This window comes from Haemorhous mexicanus, chromosome 16 (assembly GCF_027477595.1).
Source record: "Haemorhous mexicanus isolate bHaeMex1 chromosome 16, bHaeMex1.pri, whole genome shotgun sequence".
Taxonomy (NCBI): Eukaryota; Metazoa; Chordata; class Aves; order Passeriformes; family Fringillidae; genus Haemorhous; species Haemorhous mexicanus.
Window position 1 is genome coordinate 5,123,244 of NC_082356.1, and position 17,896 is coordinate 5,141,139.

At 51.6% G+C, this 17,896-nt stretch overlaps 1 long non-coding RNA gene across 1 annotated transcript; it reads left to right on the plus strand.

Moving 5' to 3' along the window:
• The first annotated feature begins 1,060 nt into the window (after window positions 1–1,060).
• Window positions 1,061–1,506, plus strand: LOC132335060 (uncharacterized). Its single transcript, XR_009488583.1, has 2 exons — window positions 1,061–1,192; window positions 1,471–1,506. It is a non-coding gene; the product is annotated as an uncharacterized LOC132335060 (long non-coding RNA).
• Window positions 1,507–17,896: the final 16,390 nt, after the last annotated feature.

The following is a 17,896-nucleotide window of genomic DNA, read 5'->3' on the forward strand; positions in this document are numbered from 1 at the left end:
GGCCAATGATTCTGACGTGCACAGGCTGGACAAGCCTCTGCTGGATCTCACAGAAGCACAGCCAGATGACGCAGTGGTGACGCTCCTGCGTCTGGCCCCGTCCTGTGACAGGTATGGGGCCCACCTGCCCAGAGGGCTCAGGGCTCCCCAGCCCATCACCCTGTACAGCCTGTCCCAGGTGTCTGACCAACAGAGAGTTCCAGGGCCCTCTGGCTGCTCCCTTTCCCAGCCCTGGCATGTCAGCCCCTGAGCCTGCTGCCATGCTCCCTCCCTGCCCCTCAGAGCTCTGTCCCCAACGGGCTGGGCTGCCTGGGTTCTGCTGGCGAGGGGCAGTGGGCAGAGGCAGAACTGGCAGCCAGCTCAGCTCCCCCTCGGTGCTCTGTCTGAGACTACCTGAGACGGAGCTCTAACCCCACAGAGCTGCCATGGCCATGTGGAAGACCATCATGGGCTCAGCCAGGACTGTGGAGCTGGTGCAGCTGACACTCCTGGATGTGCTGGGGAGCTGGCCAGAGCACAGCACGTGCACCTCCGATGGGGACGAAACGGGTGTCTTTGCCCTGGCTGTGAGTTTCTGACACTGGCCTTTGCTCTCCATCCCCCTTCCCCCACTGCATCTCCCTGCCTCAGGCGCTGGCCTCAAACCTGGCCCAGGGGCAGCTTCAGGCCCGCCAGGCCCCGTGCTCCCCCTGTGTCTCTCTGGGCCTCTCCCTGCCAAGCTCGGGCCCTGCCACACGGACACCTCAGCACTGAGCACTGTCTCGGGGGTCTTTGTTCTTTGCAGGCAACTGTGGTGATGTGGAAGATCCTCCAGGTGCCCTGTATCCCACGTATATTGAAGGTGTATTTCCCCCGCCTCTTTGTGCATCTGCTCTTCCAAGTGTTCTTCAGCACTCTGGATATGCCAGAGGAGGTCATTAACTTCTGGAAGCAATGCCAGGAAGAGCACGGCCTTGCCACCAGCCCAAACAGGTGCTCCATCCTGTTTTCCTGCCACGTGGCCTGTGAAGGAGCCAGTACTGCCAGTGTGACCTGGGCTTTGCTGTGCACACAGGTTTGCAGTGCAGACCCTGAAGTCCCTGCTCTGCCTTCTGCGGTGTGAGGATGTGGTGGTGGCAATGGAACGCAGGCGTGGCTGGGACACGCTGCTCTCTGTTGACACCCACCACTTTGCTGTGGCTCTGCTGGGCAGGTGAGACCCCTTCTCCCCACTGCCTCTGACATTTGTGCTCTGTGCCCAGGTGCTCCACACAATCCCCGTGGTCGTGGGCTACAGGGCCCTGTCACTGAGGAATGGCCAAGCACACTGGGAAAGGCAGGGAGAGGAGGGTGCCCATGAGCAACCAACTCCCACATGGCCCAGGGCTCCTTGCTGGAAGGCTGGTGGGGAAAGATTTCAACTCTGTGAGTCACTCCTGGCAGAGGTTTGCCCACTGGCTCAGGGTCTTGTTTCCTTTTTCCTCTTGTCAGAGAAATTTGCCAATCAGACATACACTTTTGTTCCGAGATTGCATTCTACCTGCTCAGCATGCTCGGCAAAGAAATGCCATACTGGGATTTCCCTGCCCTGGCATTCCTTGTGGAGGTGAGCCTCAAGGCCAGCACTGCCTTGCTGAGCTGCCTCCCAGCTCTCTGCCCTCTCGTAGCCACAGCTGCCAGGACAGTGCCCATGCCCTGTGCTGCTGCCTGGGCCCAGCCCTGTGCGGTTCCGGGCTCCTGCTGGCCGGGTCCCCTGTCACTGCCCTGTGCCTTTCAGGTCCTCGAGTGCCTGGACTTGAGGGAATGCAGTGACAGTGTTCTGGAGATCATGTCAGAGAACCTGCAGAGCGAGCACAGGGCGAGGCGTTACTTGGCCCTCAGAGGCCTCGTAGTGCTGGGCAAGAATCCCTTGATGGTGAGGAGGGGACAGTGGCTGAAGCCGTGCAGGCAGCGTGGGGCTGGGCAACGCAGTCGCTTGGCCTTGCCTGTGCTTTGGGTGCTGGGGCAGCTGCTCCCAGCTCTCCTGCCTCCTGCTTCAGCTGCCCGAGTGCTTTGGGAAAGGCCTTTGGCATCTGGGCCCAGCAGCAGCAGGGTGGTGTTTCACAAACTTGTGTTCCATGCAGGCTGAAAAAATGGGGAGCCTGACTGAAAGTCTTGTGGAGCTCCTGGAGGAAAATGATAGTGACATGGTCAGGATGACCATTCTTCTACTCAGATATTTGCTCCTGGATAATGGTGCCCAAATACCCACCCCCATCGCCCTGCAGCTGGCTGAGGCACTCCTGCCACTCTTTGACTGCGTAAGGCTCTGTGCCCACAGCCACTGGCTGCTGCCCGGACACTCGGTGCCCTGTGGAGATGCAGCCCTGTGCCCTGGGGGGTCTGAAGCAGCTGATGCTGAGGTCTTTTGCCCTTGCTTTCATACAGGATGATAGCCAGGTGCAGCTGAGCTCCATGTGTGTCTTTCAAGAGATGCTGGACTTATTAACGCCAGAGGGAAGAAAAGCCCTGAAGTCACACGTGCGCCAGAGCCTGCTCCCACTCTACTTCCACTGCCATGATGAGAATCAGCTTGTAGCTGAGGTGAGGACTTGTGGCTGGCTGCTGTCCCCACGGGAGGGGGCTGGGCTGCCTTCTGCCCTGGCACTTTGCGGGCTGCAGACTCCTCCAGGCTGTGGCACTGGGATGCTCCTGTGCCCTGGCCTGTGGGGCCATCTCCACATCTCTGCTGCTCCCCAGGCCTCCCGGGAAATGCTGCATTCTTCAGCCAGATTCCTGAAGAGGAGGGATCTCGATCAAGTGCTACAGGCGGATCAGACATGGAGGTTTGGCGAGAGCCTGGTAAGGACTGCCAAGAATCCCTGGCCTCAGCCTGGAGAAGGCTCCCAAGGGCGGTGCTGAGAGTGCGGGGCGGGCAGCTGTGCCCCTGGCCGCTGCTGCACGCCGAGGCCGCGCAGGCTCTTCTCCAGGCTCCCGTGGGCCCGAGCCGGGTGCCCGTGGAGCCTCGGCCCGGCGGAGCTGCGGGGCGGGCCGGCACCGCGGCTCCCCGGGCAGCAGCCGGCCCTCTGCCCCCTCCCCTCGGGAGCCCAGCGCCAGCGGCTGCTGGCCGCGCCTCAGGGCTGTGCGGGCAGGGGAGGCCGGCGCTGGGCGCAGGCAGCGCCCGGCCGAGGGGCTGAGCCCGCGCCAACCCTTCCTTCCCTCCCGCCGCTCTCTCCAGCTGGCAGAGGACAGGAGCGGAGCGGCCGAGCACCTGCGCCGGGCCTTGCGCTACCTGCAGAGCCCACAGGAGCCCCTGCGAGAGGCGGCCATCAGGTTCATGGGTGAGCCACGAGCCCGGGCTCCCTCCCCGGCCCGCTCCAGCTCGGCCCCAGCCCCGCCTGCTGCCCCGGCAGTGCCGGCTGGGCCCGGCTCCGTGGAGCCCCGGCTGGCCTCGGCGCTGCTGCCGCCCTCTGGCAGCCGTGCCCTGTGGCGGCCGCGTGCAGCCAGGGCCCGGGCTGAGCCCTGCCGGGCCAGCAGGCCGTGTGGCCACAGCACCGGCAGTGCCGCCGGCAGGGAGCTGTGCCGCTGGGGCTGTGACAGGCTCTGTGTTCACAGGGATGGCTGGGCAGTACCTGAGGGGGAAGAAGGAAGAGCTCCAGCTCATCTGCACTGGTGAGTGAGGGCAGCGGGCTGGCAGTGGGGGCTGGTGGGGGCAGCTGCAAGCCCTGCCCCGGCTGCAGAGGGCTCTGCTCCCTGTGCGGACGAGGGGCAGCGTGGGCAGAGCACACTGAGATTTCAGGACCACGTGGGGGATTCGTGGCCAGCAGCTTCGGGCTGGTCCTGTTGGTCCCTGCTCCCTCCTGGCCATGCCTAGAGCCGGCTGGGATGGCCCTGGCAGGGGGCTCTCCTCGGGTCTCTGCCAATCTGGGATCTGACCATGGCTCTGTTGCTCTCTCTTTCAGCCCTTGAACACCTGACAGAGGACATCAGCAGTGCCGTGTCAGACATGGCACTTCAAACATTGTATGTCCTCTGGGCACTGCAGAGTGAGCGATATACCCTCTTCCAGAGGCTGCAAGATCAATTCCGCAGGGCATGGAGGACACGGCCTCGTCTGTCGGGGCTCGACTGGCTGCGCTGCTGGAGCTCTGCAGAGAGCTGAGCCCAGAGGCTCTGTCTGCTGGGGCCACCTGAGCCAGCGGGAATTCTCTATTTCTTTAGGATTGTTCTTCTTTTTGTTTTTTTTCTTTAGTCTATGAATATAGAATGTGTTATAATACACAGACTCCCAGGAGTTTTCTTTTGCTGCCCAGGGTCTGCAGGTCATAGGGGAAGAGGGGGAAAAGGGTGCCTGGGCTCAGCCAGCTGCCCAGACATGCAGTGTAGCAGGGAAAATGGTCAGAAGGCCCTTGGCCTTTGGTGGTCCTTCTGAAGCCTTTGTGCTGCCGACAGAGCGGCTGGGCAGGGGCCGGAGCTGCGGGGATCCTAGGATCCTACGAGTGTTCCGAGTGTGGGAAGAGGTTTCGGATCAGCTCCAGTCTCATCCTGCACTATCAGATTCACACAGAGGAGAGGCCCTTCCTCTGCCCTGACTGTGGGAAGGGATTCAAGTGCAACTCCACCCTCATCACCCACCGGCACATCCACACTGGGGAGAGGCCCTACGAGTGTCCCCAGTGTGGGAAGAACTTCTCACAGAGCTCTACCTTGACCAAACACCAACGGAGGCACCGGTAAGGGAAGCCCTGCGAGTGCCCCGAGTGCAGGAAGAGCTTCGTGCGCTGCTCCAGCTCCATCCCCCACTGGAGGAGCCACTTTGGGCACAGCCCTGGTCACCCACATTCCCTGTGATCCATTTTGGGAACACACCTGGCTGCTTATCCATGTGTTTGGCCTTAATTTTTTTCTCTTCTCCATCTCTCTGTACTCCAAAAGCCAAGAGGGATCGATCTGTTGCCTCAAATCCCACTGAAAAGAACTGTATTTTTACCCAAAATGGCTCAATTCCACCTCAAATTTCTTGTTCCCTCCTCAAAAAAACTCAGTCCCAGGCCAAATTCGCTCCATGCCACAGCTCCCAGGCTGAGATGGAGTTGGGAGGAGATTGGGAGAAGTGGGATCCCAGTTTGGAGCAATGGGATGGGGATTGTGTGGGGCTGGCTGGGTGGGATGTATTTGATAGCAAATAAAACTTTCAGAGTTACTGATTTCTGTCCTGTTCATTTTCAGTCAGTTCTGTTTGCAGTGATACCTTCTCAGCTGATTAAATTCCTGTAAAAATCCCATTTTTCTAAATCATCTAACCCAAACATTTTTCTAAATCATCTAACCCAAACAACCCAAAAACCAATATCCAAATAAAACCACCCACACACAATTTTTTAAAAATAATTTTAATTTTTTAAGAGTACTTAAGGATGTTATTAAAGTTTAATTGTTTGGTTAAAATGTGTGAGAAATTATAGTGGTGTTTGATTTTGTGTTTAGTATATTTGTAATATGAATTGTTTAACTAAGGTGTGTTAGATTGCATGTTAGTTTTTTTAGATATTTTTTATCTGAAGTATATTAGCCATTGAGTTAAAACTTTCAAAAGTTATTTCTTGGTATATAATTTGTTTATATAAATTTATTGGTAATGTTATAGTAATAGGTTTTGCTGTTTTGGGTTGAATCATTATTGGAATATCGTAAGTAAGAGTTGAAATTACTATATTTCATTTTCATCATTATTATTTCATTTTATTTATTATTTCTTTATTTATAATTTCATTCTAATTTTTTGAGATGATAGGAAGGAAATTCTAGGGCAGGAACATTGTTTCCTGGCTTGGAACTGGAATTCCAGACTCTGGGAGTGTGTGCAGGACCACACAGACTGGGATCAAATATGGACTGGGATCAAATATGGGCTGGGATCAAATATGGACTAGGATCCTATGAACAGGGACTGCACAGAGTGGGACCATATGGATCAGGACTACACAGACTGGGATAAACTGGACTGGGATCAAATATGGGCTGGGATCACATGGACGGGGATCACATGGACAGGGATCCTGGGGATCAGAACCCTCCAGACCGGGATAGCCTGGAGTGGGATCAAATATGGACTGGGACCATATGGGCTGGGCTCCTATGGATTGGGACCACACAGACTGGGATATACTGGACTGAGATTATACGGACTGGGATCACCTTGACTGGGATCCTATGGACTGGGATTCTAGGGAGTGGGACCATATGGATCAGGACCACACAGACTGGGATCAACTTGTATGGGATCAAATACGGGCTGGGACCATTTTTTAAACTAACTTTGTTATAAAGATATAGTTTTTATTTCCATTGTTAATTAAGCTTAGAGAAATAGCTGCTTGTGTTAAATGCCTGCTGGGATGGGAGAACATCCAATGCACACAGGATGAGGACACCTGCACAGATCTGCCAACTATCAGCACTCCCCATCTGAAAGCAGAGTGGACCAAGGCCCAAAAACTGGAGGTGATAAAGAGAAGGAGCCAAAACCACAGCCAAAAAACCACACATGCTCTGAAAAGGCAGACCCAAGGAGGGGCCAGGTAGAAGAGTTCCTGGAAAATGTAAACAAGTTTATGGATATGCATGAGGGTCTATGAATATGCAACAGGCTGGTGTAAGGAGAAAGGTATTTCAGGGGATCCCCGAAGGGAACAGGGTGCTCCTGGCTGAGTGCCAAGATGCACCCGGCCGTAATAACCTTTGCTCCATGGTCCTGATCTCCCACTGGCTTTTATTAAACTTTTTACATTTTCAAAGGAGGATGAACGTGTTTCTCTGCACTGAGAATGTCCTCGTCGACCTGGCCACAGGTGAGGCGAAGCTCATTGACTTCAGGTGCAGCACGATCCTGCAGGACACATTCTACACCTGGATGTCAGGTGAGCCCAAAGCCGGGGCCCAGCCAGGCAGCAGAGGTTCCCCCCTTTGCTGGAATAGGGGGAAGAGGGAGGAAGGGAGGGCGGGAGAGGGATCCTTCTTCAGCCAGCTGCAGCCAAGTTGCTTTTTGGCAAGGCAGGGGCTGGCTGGGAGGGAGGGAAGGAGGGAGGGAGGGAGCAGGATATGCCTGATGAGCTGTGCCCGTGTCCCATAGGAACGCTGGAGTACAGCCCACCGGAGTGGATCCTCTTTGGCTGCTACCATGGCCAGCCAGCCACCATCTGGTCCTTGGGCATCCTGCTCTATGAGCTGGTCTGTGGGCACCTTCCTTTCCACACCAAGGAGGACATCGTCCGGGCCAGCTCTGCTTCCCCGCCCGAGTGTCTCAAGGTGGGGATACGCCTTCAAGGCACGAGGGGGAGAACGGGGTTGGGAGGGGCAGCTGGCACAGAAGCGTCCTGCTCTTGCAGCTGGTGAGGAGGTGGATCTCCTGGGCTTAGCTGGAGGAGGTGGCACCTGTGCCTCTGTGCTGGTGTCCTCTGCAAGAGAGGATCTATGGGAAGCTTTTGGCTGCAGCTCTGAGCACTCCTGGTGTGGCCTGAGCACTGTGGAATGTGGGAGAGCATGGACAGGAGCTTTGTCCCGCTGAGCGGCGATTTCTGGTTTCTCTCCACAGAGTGCCAGCACCTCATCAGGTGGTGTTTATGCAAGGACCCCACAGACAGACCATCTCTGGAGGAGCTTTTCGAGCATTTTTGGCTGCAGGAGCCCTGCCTGGCCCAGGAGATAGCAGAGCTGCATCCCTGTGCACAGTAGATCCAGGAACCCAGCAAGTAGCAGTGGAACACGTCTCGTGGCGCTGGAAGAAAAGCCCAGAGCGTTTCCCTGCGGCTGTGGTGCGGAGGAGAGAGCACAGCCGAGGAGATGCTTCCGCTGGTCCCCGGCGAGCTGTGGAGGGAGCGGCTCCAAGCTCCCCGTCCTATTGGAGAAGTGGTGGCAGTGCAGTGAAGGTGCCACGGACTGGGACAGCAGAAACATCCCCCTGCAGCTCAGTGGGATCGTGATGTCGCTGCAAGTTGAGGCACAGCTGGCGTGTTCTTCTGGAGCACAACATGGAGCTGGGAACACCATCCTGGAGCTGGCCGCTGGCAGGGCAGAGCCGATGGGCGTTGGCTGCGGCCCCTACCTGGAGGACACGCTCTGCGCCCCGATGAAATCAAGATGAGTCCCCAGCCGGCGCAGGGGTGGGGGGATGCTGGTGCTTCCAGGCAGGGCAGGGCTCGGCCTGGCCCTGTGCCAGAGGTTCCCCGCTCGGTGGCACTGGGGAATATTAATTTTTATGCTGGCCGCCAAGCTGCTTCTTGGCGGGACAGGGGACAGATGTTGTGGAAGGGGAGCCGGCTGCTGGCCTTGCTGACAGCTTCTGCCAGCCAGCCTGGCAGGGGGTGAGGCGGGGGCAGCCAGCCTGACAAAAGCATCCATCCATGTGGATGGGGGATGGGTTCCGGAGCCGTGCCCCAGCTGGTCTGCTTTGCAGGCCCTTGAGGAAGGGGGCGCGTTTACATGTGGGAAAGGTGGGGATTTTCCCCACCTGTGGGCAGGTTTAATTCTCTCATGGAGTGGTCAGACCCTCCTCAGGCCTGTGAAACAGTGACAGGCTTTGTGCTTTTTCTTGTTTCCAGGTCTTGTTTTGAATTGACTTCCATGCAATTGTTCTCTCTTTTTCCCTGGAGGATTACACCTGGTGCCCGGACCGGATGGGGAAGTGCCTGCAGCGTCTGTGGAGCACGTCCAGTGGCAGCACTACCCCAGGGGCCATGGTCTGCAGGGACAGCCCCTTCCAGAAGGACGAGGACCTGGTGCGTGATCGGCTCCTCTCCTGGCAGCAGCTCTCCAGAGGTGGGCACCCAGCTCCATAGCTCGGCTGGCAGAAGGGCTCCGGGCAGGCGGCAGCGGGCACACGGGCATCCCGCTCTTGCAGCTGCTGAGGAGTTGCTGTGCCGTGATTAAGCGGAGGAGGTGGAACGGTGCCTGCCACGTTGCCCTTCTCTAAAAACAGAGACTAGGACTGGAGGTTTGGGCTCTGAGCACAGCCAGCAGCCTGGCCCGGGCACAGGTCATGGCAGGACAGGGGGACAGGAGCCTGCTGCGACTGACCGTGGCTCTCTGGTTTCTCTCCACAGGCTGCCAGCACCTCATGCCATGGGAACGGCACCGCTCGGCCTGCCAGGCTCAGGGGGCTGGAGGGCAGCCCGTGTTCATTTGCTGTCAAAGATAAATTATTTTGGTTTTTGTTTGTTATCGTCATCATCGGAGCGTTTCTTTCATCCTTTTCCAAGCTTTTGGCCTGTTGTGATAAATGGATGTGTTTCGTGCTAACAAAATCTGGTGGTTTATACCAGCTGGACTCTATTGTGGTCTATACCATGTTTTATTTCCTGCATAGGTAAAATATCATGTATCAAATTTGATCAAAAAGAAAAATGTGGGAGTGTGAAAACCTGGATTTGTGGGATGTAGAAGATACCAAAATTCAGTCTTTAATAAAAAGCATGAATTAATATTATCCAAAGAGAAGATGGGGGAAATTGTGATAAATGGATGTGGTTTGTGCTAACAAAATTGTAATTATATCAATATTTTGGGAAGAAAATTGGAAAGGTATATGTTATTAATGCTATGAAGCAAATGGGTTTCTTTGTAGATGATACATGTAGGAAACAGGATACAGGAGATTGGAATTGGCCTTGATGAACAAAAGTTAGGAAGACTCCCAAGTCAGAATTGGCATCAAGACGAAGTTAAGACAACTCCCAGGACAGGATCGGCCATGACATGAATAACATTGGGATAATTCCAGACAGGGAGTCTAAAACAGTGTTCTTATCTATAAAATAATAAGGCTTAATTGGAGCATAGTGCTTACTTACACAACACAGGACTTGGGGCACATGCACAGCCTGTCAGGTTGTTCAGAGGACAGTGAGGAAGACTGTTGGCCTTCCTCCAGGAAGAGCCCCAGAGAGCCAGAAGCCCCCTTAGCCACAGCAGGACCATGCGCTGTGAGTGTGGTGATGTAGATTTCAAGAATCAGAAACAGGAGGAGATTTACAGGAAAACATTGATGAATATGTATTAGCACACAGTACAGAAGTTATGTTTGGATCCTTTTGCCTTTTGCACATCAGGCAGGGTGGGAAGCCCTCCCTGTACCCTGATTGAGCAGTTTTGGTTATGCTTTATCCAAACCACTGCCAAATTTCCTTTTGTAACTACTGGATTCTATTTGATTGTATTATTTTATCTCAGTTAAAACTGCTGCTAAATTTTAGGTTTGTGGTTTATTAAATTAGACATATGGGACCCCATATATAACATCAGGAATATGACTTAATAGTTTACAAAACCAAAATGAATATTATTCAGCTAAATTAATGAGGAATAGAAAAGCATTCAGGACTTAATCACAAAGGATAAAGGAACAGAAATGATCATACTTGATTAAATGAATACGTTTTAACCTAATGAGTTAGTATTTTAGTCTCCTCTGGCTTTTGATCTTCCCCCCAGAAGGGGAGCAGTTCTTTGATCTCCTCTTCACGAGGGGCACAGTCCTTAGGGTTTGGTCATGGCTTTGGCATGGGGTGTTTTGTTTTGGATGATGATGACTGCCAAAAAACCCCCATAAAACCCCCCCCAGAACCCCGAAATTCCCTCAACTCCCCCCCCCCAACCCCCTTAGGATGAATTTGGATAATTTCAGGTAATTTGGGGTGGATTTGGGGGGGTTTTGGTACCTTGTGGAATCCAAAGTGGGTGTAGGATTCAAACCTACTAAAAATTCCCCCTAAAATTCCCCTAAAATCCCTCCATATCTCCCCCAAACTCCATCAGGATGGATTTGGAGGTAGTTTTGGGAATTTCAGGTAATTTTGGGTCAATTCTGGGTCAATTTTGGGTGGTTTTGGTAACTCCCGGACACCAGATTTGGTGTAGGATTCAAACCCAGCCAAAATCCCCCCAGAGCCCCTCAGGATGGGTTCTGAGGTAATTTTGGGTGGATTTGGGGTTAATTTTGGGTCCTTTTGTGAAGCAGCGAGGGTGCAGGGCTTGGAGTGGGGCTGAGCAGCGGGGCAGGAACCAGGGGAGGGAGGGAGGTGTGAACCCCCCCTGAGGATCCCCTGATAGGGACACCCCTAAAAAGTTCTGTGCCAGGATTGAGAAATGAACGGGACCTTTGGTTTTTTTGGTCTTCAGGTTGTTGTTTATTTTTCTCTTACCAAAAGTTCAGCACGCCGTCTGCACACCAGACTTAGCATACAAAGAGAAGGCACCAAAAGTCACAAAACACACAGGTTCAAGGTCTTTTAAAATTATTTTGTCCAATTAACTCTTGGAACACATTTTATTTCTACCTTTCTACCAGTAACTAATTCTTTGTCTGCCACTCAGTGTCTGCATTGCAGCTTTTTCAACCAATCACCCTGTGCTCCCAACACAGCAGAAAATGGAGGAGATGAAGAACAAGGAGGAGATTAGACAACACCCAAAATCCTCCATCTTGGAAGCTTTCTCCATGGACAAAAGTTAAAAGCAGTGATCTCCTGGGGATCAGGACTTCTCAGGGAGACATTCCTTGTGCCCTGGGTTCCAACAGCAGGGGGGAAGGGGAAGTTTGGGATGGGAAAAGAAAGACTTGGGCAGGAAAAAAGGGAACCTTAAACAGCGTGGTAAGCGCCATTTCTAGAGGGAGGGCCCGGGACGGCGCGGCCGTCACCTTCCCGGGTAGGTGTGGATACACAATCCAGGTCAGATTTCCCATGGATCCGTCTGGGAAACATTAGGGAGCTGGAGATGAAGAATCCTGAACAACCTCGCAGGTGGTGTTTGTGACAATTGTTTTCCTCACGGATTGTTTACCCCAAGGGGTTTTCTTAATTAGCCAATCATGTGAAATGTAAAATAACCAATCAGGTCCACCTGTATTGGGATCGAGTACAAAAAAATCCGTCTCCTAATAAAGATGATTATTGGCCTTCTGAAGATGCATGGAGTGTGTCACTCATTTATCCGTGTCATTTCTGACTAAGCAGTGACAGGCAGGGAAGGGGAACATGGAAAGATGGGGGGGAAAGGAGGACACAGGACGGAGAGAGGACGGCAGCGCTCCCGTGTCACCTCTGGATGGATTCTGTCCCTTGTTCTGCCCTCAGGAAAAGAGAGACAGGGTGGCACAGAGTGTTGGGAAGGATGAAAGTTCGACAAGAATCTTTAACAGATATGTGTGCATGACAGAAAGATTTTTGAATGCAGAATCTGAAGAAGGAATAGAAATGAAAGCAAGTTTTGATATAGAAGAAAAGAATTGTTGAGCCAGTCTTACTGGGTAACTAAGGCAAAGGCTGTGCTACTTACAAGTGGTTTTTATGGCTTAGAGCAAAGGATAAACCCACCTCAAACAAGAAGATGTTTTTACCAACCAAAAAGATTCCACAGGTAAACAAGACTGCCAATATTGCAAGTAGAAAAAAGGTCTCAGAATTTTCCACTGCAGGAAAACTGAAAAACAACTTCTAGCTAAAACTGTAACGTAATAACTTTGAGTGATTGGAGAATAGTAACATGAATATGGTAATTACAGGCGTTATGATAGGCTATAGGTAAAAGTAAAGGTAAAGATTGGTTATTCTGTGTTAAGATGCTCAGCAAAGCAGAGTATATAATGCACTGTAACCAAAGCTAAAGGGTCTCCAGGCCTGCCTGCAGCTGTAGGCACAGGCTCTGCCACGCACAACCCTGGACTGCTGTAACATCCAGGATACAATAAACTGCATTTTGAAGAAATGCCTGGAGTCCCTCATCTCTCATTCAGGCTCTTACAGGAGAGGGACACGGGGTGATGGAGAGATGGCAGCAACCCCGTGCCATGCTGGCAGTTTTCACTCCTTGCTGCACGCTTGGGAACAAAAGGGTAAGGAAAGATATGAGCAATGTTATGGATACATCTTCTAATAGTGGCTTTTCACAGATATTAAAATGGATTTTATATGTGTGATGTTAAAGCAACTTTGGTACAAATATATGGGTTTTATTTCTGTTGTTAATTAAGCTCAGAGAAATAGCTGCTTGTGTTAAATGCCTGCTGGGATGGGATAACATCCAATGCACACAGGATGAGGACACCTGTACAGATCTGCCAACTATCAGCTCTCCCTGTCTGAAGGCAGAGTGGACCAAGGCCCAAAAACCTGGAGGTGATAAAGAGAAGGAGCCAAAACCACAGCCAAGAAACACACATGCTCTGAAAAGGCAGACCCAAGGAGGGGCCAGGTAGAAGAGTTCCTGGAATATGTAAACTAGTTTATGGATATGCATGAGGGTCTATGAATATGCAACAGGCTGATGAAAGGGAAAAGGTATTTCAGGGGATCCCCAAAGGGAACAGGGTGCTCCTGGCTGAGTGCCAAGATGCACCCGGCCATAATAACCTTTGCTCCATGGTCCTGGTCTCCCATTGTCCTTTATTAAACTTTTTACATTTTCACAGGAGGGTGAACGTGTTTTTCACATTTAGGAACGGGTAAAGTTTTTTCAGTTTTTTACAGGAGGGAGTTTTGAAGAGCTACAAGTGGCTAATCTGCCTGCAACAAGGACCATTCCACGGGCTCTTGTCACCTTTCCTGACACGTCTGCTGCAGCTCATGGAGGGTGAAGCCCTGGAGGCTCCTTAGGGGTGGTTATGGACGATTGCAGGCAGCGCCTCGATGCCCTGGATCAGGGGTGCCCCCTCCTGGGAACCCGCACGTTTTCCAAATAGGCATCATCTCCTTCAGGATGCTTCCTTAAGAATCTGAGCTGTACATTGATGACAGAGGTTACAATCTAAACCATTCCCATCAGTCAGTAATATAATTCAGGTGTTAAGATGTTGGAATGTTGGAGGACAGAAGACAGATGATGAACTTTGGACCTGGTTAACAGAAGAGATTTGATACCAGGATGCCTTGGCAAAACAAACAGGACTTTGAAAATTAGACCTAGATTGCAAGAAGGGTTTGCTGGAAAAAAATCAGACGGGTTTGCTGGAAAAAGAAAATCCCATTAAACTCTGCAAGCAAGGGATGTTGTTTTATGCATAAGTTTGTGTATGTGATTTTAACCTAATCACTGTAGTGCACATTACTAGTCTCCCGAAAATAGTATATAAGTGCTTGTATCCCACAATAAAATCAGATTCTGATCACCGAGTCAGTCTCCCCATCTCTCTCCATCACTGACACTTCCCTAATAAAGAACTGTTATTCCTGCTCCCATATTTTTACCTGAGAGCCTCCCTTAATTTCAAATTTATAACAATTCAGAAGGAAGGGGTTTACATTTTTCCATTTCAAGAAAGGCTCCTGCCTTCCTTAGCAAACACCTGTCTTTCCAAACCAAGACACAGGAGCCACCTGTATTATACATGGAAATACTTCACACAAAAATAACAAGAGCCTCAAAAAGGCAAAACAGCTTGGTAATTTGTAGAAAGTAACTCTGATAAAAAAAAAGTGTGAATAGATTGGTCTGAAGATGACATTCACAATTTTCCTGGTGACATTGTGCACTGTACTGTAACAGTGGATAGCCATGGGACATAGCCAGTAGGATAACTGGATATGCTTTTCAAACTTTTTCTAAGTATTCATTGAATGATTCATTGAATTCTCATCCTTCTGTACACTTCAGCTCTGCTGCAAACTTCAGAGACATTTTTTCACAAGCTTCTAACAAGTTACTCTGGATCCATAATTCCTGAGACCAAATGGAGTCCAAATGCCAAGTGGGATTACTCTTTTCAAAGCCTGGAGTCACACAGAATGAAGCAGCACTTAAATCATCCTGTGTATCCCATACACATAACAGTCCAGTCACTGACCAGCTGCAATAATTTTTTGACTTTTGCTACAAATTACCTTCAAGAATAAGCTACAAATAATATCTTGAACCGGTTTAAATTCAGGGACAGCATTGCAATTGCCCTAAAAAATTCTAAGGGTGCCTAGTGCTGTTGCAGTAATACAAGAGAACTGTAAGTGTGTATTACTAGTTGTTATTCATATTAGGTACAAATGGCTCAGCTTAGCTTTGCAAAGTAAGAAACAAAACATGGAGAGTTGAAATGATGGAGTTGGGACAGTGTAGCCAGTCTGCTTTTTGTGAGAGATGCTCTTAAGCAGTGGCAGTAGTAATGCACTTGTCTTCTGTAACTTTGCTCCTTGTGATCTACTGTCCACCTCAGCAACTTTTTCTGCTCTTTTTTTTTTCTTTATTTCTTCAGCTGAGTACCAAAAGGAAAAGACAGAACTGCAATGTTACTACCAAAAAAAAAGATTATTTTTCAAACTAAAAAATACTCACAGCTTTTAGAAAACACAACAGAAGTGTTGGAAAGTATAAACAATACAAGGTATTGAACAGTATTTCTACATTATCCTACATCAGCCAAACAAATGGATAGTAGGGCTTGAGGAACAAGGATATAATTGAAGTTTTGTTAAAAGGGCTTCTTTTGTTCTGTGTGGTAACTGTCATCACCGTGATGTAAATACTTCACAATCTATTTAAATTTTACTAAATTGTATTATCTTGAGATCAGCTATGATTTTTTAGATTTCTCTTGTACCCATCATTGAATTATCTGAGCACAATCTCCAAACAAGACATATGGTAAAGTAGCAAAGGGCTGCAATAACTGAGCAGCCAACAGGATAAGCCACACTGGCACCTACTGGCTTTGCCAAATCCTCTGTGAGTGCTTTCGTTTCTTTTCCTTTTTGGTTTAAAATGCAACACATTTTCATTACTTCTCATGACTCGCCTCTGAAAGAAAAAGGCAGTAGCTGTTTTTGGCAGGGTAAGTTACATTTGCAAATTGGCTCACCTCCTTGGCAGCAGAACTGCATTTTTTCTTATCAAAGCTGCTCCTCAGCTTGAGTGGGGAGAAGGTGCAAAAGGATGAGAGAGGCTGGTGGAGCTCTGATGGTCTGAGGATGCAATGGTGCAAAGAGCTGGAAGGTGAAATACCTTCTCTTGAGTTCAGGGGCATTAGGGCAAAGGAGTGTGTGCCCGAAAGCTCAGTCCTGTCAGCCATATTCACCGAGTAAAAGGTTTCTTTCCTGCACCTGTGTGTGTGGCCAATGCCAAGGGATGGCAGCTCTTTCCGTTGTGGGGGCATTGCAGCCTCCAACTGCAGAGTATGCAAACAGAGCTGCACTGAAATGTGTTCTCCAGGGCTCAGTTTTGGGGCTGGTCCTGGTTAACATCTTTATTGATGATCTGGAGATGGAGATTGACAGCACCCTCAGTAAATTTGCCAATGCCCAGTTGGGTGGGAGTGTGGATCTGCTGGAGGACGGGAAGGCTCTGCAGTGAGACCTGGACAGACTCGATCAATGGGCCAAGGACAAGGCCATTGAGGTTCCACAACGCCAAGTGCCACATCCTGCAGGTCACCAGCCGCCTCAGTGTGAGCCAGAGTGTGCCCAAGGGGGCAAGAGGCCAATGGCACCTGGCCTGGATCAGCAGCAGTGTGGGCAGCGGGACCAGGGCAGTGCCTGCCCCTCTGTGCTGGGCACTGCTGAGGCCACAGCTCGAGGGCTGTGCCAGCTCTGGGCCCCTCGGGAAAAAGGACTTTGAGGGGCTGAGTGTGTCCAGAGAAGGGCAGCAAGGCTCACAAAGGCTCTAGAAAACATGCCCCATGAGGAGTAGCTGAGGGAGCTGGTTTGTTCAGTCTGGAGAAGAGGCTCAGGAGGGACCTCACCGCTCTCTCCAACTCCCTGACAGGAGCGTGCACTGAGGGGGGGCTGCTCTCTTCTGCTGGGCCTGCACTGAGAGCCAGAGGAAGTGGCCTCACGTTGAGAGGAAATTCAGGTTAGACTTTAGAAAAATATTTCACTGCTCAGGTGTTCATGCCTGGGAATAGGTTGGCCAGAGGGGTGGTGCAGTTGCCATCCCTGGAGATGTTAAAGAGACCTCTGGATCTGACACTGGCAAATGGTTTAGTGGTCTGGGTTTGCAGTGTCAGTGCTGGGCTGACATTGAACTGATGCTCTTCAAGATCTCTTTCACCTCTGACGGTTCTACAATTCCAAGCGCTTCCCGCCTGGCTGAGGGGAAGGCTCAGGGCTGTCCCGAGTCCGAGGGTGGCCGCACCCTGAGGCGCTGGGGTGGCGCTGCGGCTGCGGCATCTCCTGAGGGGCCGGGCGGGGCTCTGCCCTCAGCTCCGCGAGATCCCCGCCCTCAGCCCGGCGGGGCCTCCGCTGTCCTTCAGCCCGCAGATCCCACCCCTCAGCCCGCAGATCCCACCCCTCAGCCCGCAGATCCCACCCCTCAGCCCGCAGATCCCACCCCTCAGCCCACAGATCCCGTCCTTCAGCCGGACAGCGCTCGGCAGCAGGCACCCGCCTCGCCTCGGGGTCTGCCCGGAGCCACTCGCACCACTGGATCACAGGTACCCGAGCCGTGCCCCATTTCCCCCCTCGGGACTCCCCAGCCTTCCCACAGAAGAATGCAGCTGCTGTTTCGTCTTTAGACTGTTGCCTTCAAAACCCCCCCTCCCCACCCCCCGCCCTTATTTTAAATTTGTATATGTTCTTTCCCTTTTATCTTTGGGCTGATCTGGAGTGCTTGCTAAGGCTTCAGAGGGGAGCTCTGATAAAGAGCTGTAAATCACACACGGCCCATCTGAGGGAGGAGGGTGCGAGGGAGCTGAAATAGGCCAGGACAGCCCCAAGTCCTGTTCCACAGCGCAGCGTCCTCACGGCCTCAGCTGCTGCTGTGGGGTTTGGTTTCCACAGGACGCCAACAACCCGCACTTCTCCCCTCTGGCCTTTGCTCCCTGGGTTTCGAAGGATAAGTCCTGCCCAGGCTGGCTGGTCTACTGACCGTGCCAGCCATGTGCTCTGGTGCTGCTGAGCACACACATTGACAGATCTGCACTTCTCCAGGAGTGGTTTCTGAAGTCTGAAGCAATGTTACT